The following is a 6,000-nucleotide window of genomic DNA, read 5'->3' as shown; positions in this document are numbered from 1 at the left end:
ATTGCAATTTAAATATAAAAGAAACTGGAATCGAGGAAAAAGGCTAACAAGCCTTATTTTGCTACTTCATGACTAGACAGGAATGTCCAGATCAGCCTCCTCAGACTATACTTCACAAAGGATCACCATCACAAGTTGTCACCCCTCATTTGCTTTTTTTTTTGCTTTTTTTTTTGCTTTTTTTTTATATATATATTTCAGCAGTAATAGGGTCACTATTTTCTAGTTTCCTTGATGGTTAAGATCTTTGGCAGTCTCACAGATCTTAAGAACACCTTCCTTCATTTAAGGACTCAAGGCTTTAAAAGAATCTTCCTCGTTGATTACGAGGTAAAAGTCCAACCCACCATGCATTAGAAGGGAATACCTTATATAGTCTCAAACATGAAAACAGAATCAACAATTCCCAATTCAGTGAACCTGATTTCATTACCATTTTTTTGCCAATATTCTGAAACTGCTGGGTTTTTTTCAAAGCAGACTAAAGCTGGGTCAATTATTCCAGCTCCCTCTGAAATGAACAGTTTTGTGTCTGAAGTTGGCTACAGGTGGCTGGAAACCTTAATTATTTGTTTGCCCAGTAGGCACAGTCTTTCAAAGCAAACAGGATCTGACTTAGTATTTTATAGGTATGTTACTTTAGAGAATTTCAGAAAACCAAGAGATACGTAGATGTGTCAACAAGGAACTCTGGTTTCTTTGCAGATAACTTTCAAAGAAAACAGAACATTAAAACATTCTGAAAAACACAGTAAGAAGTCTCTCAAAGCCCTTGCTCTGCTCCTAGAGCAATGCTTTGAGGACTGAGAGAAAGTCAGGTTTACTTTTCTGTAAGCTTAAAGAAAAAAAAAAAAAGCTTATTTTTCCTAACTTCCACGTGTATAGCTGAGGAGTCCCATTACTTTCACAAGCAATAGAAAAGTAAATCTCTGACTTGTCTATGAGGCATTCAGATTCTGCCACTCAGTGACCACAAATCTGATTATTCGGGTCTCAGCAGCCAAGTGGCAGCAGTTGCTTATAAAGAACACCTAAATGTGTGGCACTGAAGGGCTACAATTGGGAGAAAATGGTGCTGAAGGGCAACCTGTCGGCATGAAAGCAGTAAACCCAATTATTGTGATTTATATTCATAACCTGCAAAATTAATGATATAATCTTCTTCAATTTTAAGTGAAGGATGAAAAGTCATGAGTCCAGGTCTCAAAACCCTCTAGCATGTTGTCTCTAGCAGTAGTAGGTAAGGAATATGACACGGTTACATGCTGTAAATCTCCTACAGGCATTGCAAACATTAAGTGGAAGATGGCAGTAGGGATGGAGCTGTTGTCCTCCACCCAAAAGGGCAGGAGCTCTGCTGAGGTGTTGCTTGTGCTAGAGAGCACCACAGGGGCTAGAGATGCGTTAGTGACAATAACACAGGTGGAAAGATACAGGCTTGCAAACACTTGCAAAGTTACTTTCATCTGCTATTTAAATGCTTGAACCAAAGCTTAAAAATGAAAAATAAAAATCCCAGACTAAGAGCATCCAACCATCAAAGTTCAAAACGCAATTTCAGTAGGGTTTGCAGCAGGAAAAGTTAATGCAAGTGTATCATACAGTAGGCAAACAAGGTATAGGTACCAGAACGGGCCTCTCTGCCCCAGTTCCTCTTAAGTCCAATCCTCTCAGGCCAGTTCTTACCTTAATCCTCTTAGTAACTGCATGTGTTACACCTCCCTCTTCCTTATTTTGTTGTTGTTGTGTTTGTTTGTTTTCCTGTTATGGTTCTTACAATAACTAAAAATAAAATGACATTAGCTGCCTTAACAGCATGCAAAATGTCTTTCAGGAGCTTCTACTTCTTCTGCCCATTCTCAAAGTTTTTTTTCCAGACACTACATCTGCAGGTTTCAGCTCCATCTTCTTCTTGGCTCCCAAAAGCCCATCCTTCAGGAACTTGTACCCGAAAGGTGTAAGAAGCAATCTCCTTGGCAGGCGGAGCTCCGTGAGTCCACAAAACCTCATTCTGTATGCAGAGTGTGTCTCTTTGCACTTTAGTACCTTTGTTCCCCGTGAAATAGTGTGACTCTTGCATAGCTTCATCTGTATTTACAGGCACCCAGATGAGTCCTATACTATTAAGCCTGCTTCTCAGCTGCCTCTTGAAATAAAGGGAGATTGACCATGTTTTAAGGGCACTCTCTCAAGCTCAGCAGCAGAATAATCTCTTTTAGATCTGGTAGCTTTTTAAAGAAATCTCAAGTATCTTAATTCCATTTTTCAGTAGACCTTTCCATACAGGATATGTGGGACTAGATGTTACAGGGTGGAATCTCCCCCGTCATCCCTTGCAAATGGTTGAAAATCCTGTCCTTTGAGCCATGGCCAGTCATTCAGCCCCTTCCATTGCTCCCCACGTGGCAGATGCAGATGCACTGGGCATTACGACATATGCTAATGCTAGATTCCTTATAGCACAGCCACAGGGAAATGCAAATGATGATCTGACTCTGCAGTGTAGTCTCTGCCAGAAAAGCAGAGCGTAAATATATCTACACTTGCTTCAAACCATGGTTGTTATTTGCCCTGATCTATCAGCACAAATTCTATTCTTTTCCAGGTCGATATTTTCAACAAACAGCTCATTCTTACAACTTCCTTTATCTCTGAGTTTTTATGAAGCTGCTACTTGTATACACCTTATGCTTTCCATTTGCATTTTCCATACCCACAGGAGCCCGCTAAATTCTCCAAAGAATATCAGATTTCACTGCACTTTGCACTGCTATTGTTACCTCCAAAGACCAGGCCATTCTTCACAGCAAACCCCGGTTTGAATTGGTAATGTGAGCTTGCTGTGTAATTCCCTGACTCCTTTGCAGTGACAACCTTAATGCCTTTTTATAATCTCTCATCTTTTACTTGTGCCTCTGCAAATTTATTCCACATTTCTGAGAGCGAGCAATTCCCTTTTCTCATATTTATGTGCATTGCATTTCTGGTTTCCTTTATCTTATATGTCATGTTTTCAAACCTAATATTGGCTCTTTGTTTCCAGCATCTATAACAAACTAAATATACAACATGGAGTATATGAGCAGGGCAAGTATATATCTGGGCTGGCTTGCTCAGACCTGTTCTCACTGCTCCTCCAAAGGAGGCAATGCCATCTTCTTCACAGCCCACTTATTCTTTTCATCCCTGGCACCAGCAAGAAATTAAAGTCCAGGGATCAGATCTAAGCACTGCGGTGAGAAAGTGAGAAAGGAGTGGAGGACAGAGGACAGGCAAAAATGGAATATTAGAGGGGAAAAAGTGCCAGCCAGCAAGCAGGGAGCCTGGCAGAAAGAGGTGAAGCTTTGGGGAGGTGGAAGGCTGGAGGGCACAGGGGTGGCAGAACGGGGATGGGGAGGGAGGAGGAGGAGACAGGGAGGAAGCCCTGCAGAGGCAGGAAGGGGCAGACCAGGGCTCTGCTGCTGCCCCAGAGAGGTCCCAGTTTGCAAAAGCCCCTTGCAGCTGACTCCCTCGGGGCTTGCAGCCAGCTGCTCGGGGGAGTTATTTTCCCTTTGCAGCAGTAAAACCCTGTGCACTTTTCCCGGAGGCAGGCAGAGGCAGGGGAAGTAAATGTGCCCCTTGGAGGACTCCCCCCAACGGTGACCCAGTCTCCTTTCCTTTCTGCACAGCAAACGTTTTGTCTCTGTTCCTTTGAGTCGATACTGCCACACCGTGAAACTCCATCCTCTGCCCCTCCATAAACACGTACGTTGGATAAAAACATAATTTTCTCTTTTCTAAAGGCTCAAATTCTTGTGTAAAATCATAGGATTTTCAGACAGACAGCTGAAAGAAAACCTCAGGTCTCACAAGAGAAAAGAATCCCAAAAGACAGAAAGCATTGCCTCTCCACCCCACACTGCCAGCCGCTTGTAGTGACATCGATTCCTGCAGTCCGATCTTCCCGCAGCCATTGGCTTTATATCGGGACAAGTTGGGTCACTCTCTAACCCTCTTGTGTCACTCTCTAACCAGCCAGGGCCCACACTAACACTGCGCTGTACCCACTCTTTGGGGAAGTGAGGTGGTATCTCAAGCCTTGCTTTTCCCAGACCATTATCCCCAAAAGCAGTCATTCTACATGGTGTTGCAGGTCTGTTATATAACTGACATATGGAGCAGTCGATATCAATACAATTATTTGATGAATAGGTATTATCACAGCTGGGTGCAAGATTAAACTCTGTGTCTTGCTTGTCAGACAGACCAGCCTAGAAGCACTTCCCATCGAGACTTCTGTGATGGGAACTCTGTGAACAATTTTCCAAGATCCTACATGGTATTCTAAATCTGAACTTTTATCAAGTTGAATGGTTAAACTAGCAGGTAGGATCTTGCTCCTAAAATACTTAATTAAGTCTCATATATAGCTTAATGACATTAGTTACTTTACTGTCTCAGAACTAATCCATAAGCCTAAGGAGTTTACAGGTAATTTTGTAATACAGCCCCTATGAATTCTCAAGGACAAAGTGGAATGAACCATTTAATTTTCTCATTAATGTGTTAGATGTGCTTTCTGTACAGCACCAAATCTGGGTTGAACAGAGACCTGGAACTAGAACTGCCCTGAACACACAGGTAAAGGTTCAAAGGCTATCGTACAGGTCTAAAAATGCAGTCAAAATGTGTACAGTAACTTGATGTCTGTGATACAACGATTCACCAGGAGTCTCTCTCTAGTCTCCAAACTGATATCTTCAGTAAGTCCCATCTGTATAATTAAAAACACTGCCACAGTTTCATGTTCCTGATATTGCAAGTACACAGACAGATTTTCCTTTTCCATGCCAGCATCAAGTGTGAAATCCATCTTCTTTCCTTCAGTTTGGTATCTGCGAGGCAGTTTCATGCACGCCCTGCTTGCATGCAGCTCTCAGAGTGCACCACCTCTGCTGCATTTCTAAGGTGAGCTTTGGCATGACTCCGTTCTGATTGCTACCAATCCTGATCCATTTTTTTGCTTTTGCAAAGCAGAAGACACAGCTGGATGCCAGAGACTTGCCACAGACCAGATGCATCCCACATTCTGACTGTACTATTCTGAGATTATGTAAAGCAAGACCAATTGCTTACCAAGGGAGTTCCCTTCGACTTTTTCTCTGAGCTGGGACATGAGCTTACTCTGCTCTGTCTAAAGGCAGCTTTGGTACAATTCATTACAAGAACCCAGTCTTTCCCTACAATAGTGAGCTTCTTTGCAATTGATTTTCAGTTTACAGAAAATTTAAAGTTCTAGATTCATTATTCTATACCTTCTAAAATTTCCCCAAATCCCCTTTTTTTCATAGAGTAGTCTCCAGTTCAGCGCACTCCAATGGTGAAATTTCATTTCTGTTCACAACTTGACTTGTGCCCAATGAATGCCTTGTTAGGAGTTTGGGTGTGGTTTACTCCAATTTCGTTTCGCTAGGTTCAATCTTACTGTTAGTACAGTGATTTTCTCTACTTTTATTATAGATCTTTTCAAATGTAATAGAGGAATTAAGGTTCCTGTTGGGACTATGCAGTCACAGGGGTCTTACATTACTATTAATTCAATTATTGCAATGATTTTAGTATCAGGTTTTATAAGAGCTTTAATAAAATCCTCCATGTTGCCCATACAAGCAGTGGGAACATTGGAGATTATTTCATATGCATGATATGAAATGGTTTTCCTCCACACCTAAAAAGTTTTCTTAGCACATAGCACTGTCATTCTTTTACCATGGTATATTTTCTTTATTATTTGAAGCACAGTAATGTCTGGAATGTAAAATTACAGAATTTTCTCAAAGTTATAGGGTGCATCTATAGTCTTTCATGGCAGTATATAATCTTAAGCCACAAAAGAGCGACACATGGACTGAAGCAAAAAATACCATGGCAGGAGTGCAATGTTCTGATTCTTATTTATACATACCAGAGCAATCTCATTTTCTTTTTAGTTATTCAATGGACTATCTACAACGGCTTACT

Source organism: Cygnus atratus, chromosome 1, assembly GCF_013377495.2.
Source record: "Cygnus atratus isolate AKBS03 ecotype Queensland, Australia chromosome 1, CAtr_DNAZoo_HiC_assembly, whole genome shotgun sequence".
In the NCBI taxonomy this organism is placed as follows: Eukaryota; Metazoa; Chordata; class Aves; order Anseriformes; family Anatidae; genus Cygnus; species Cygnus atratus.
Note: the sequence above shows the minus strand (reverse complement) of the source record.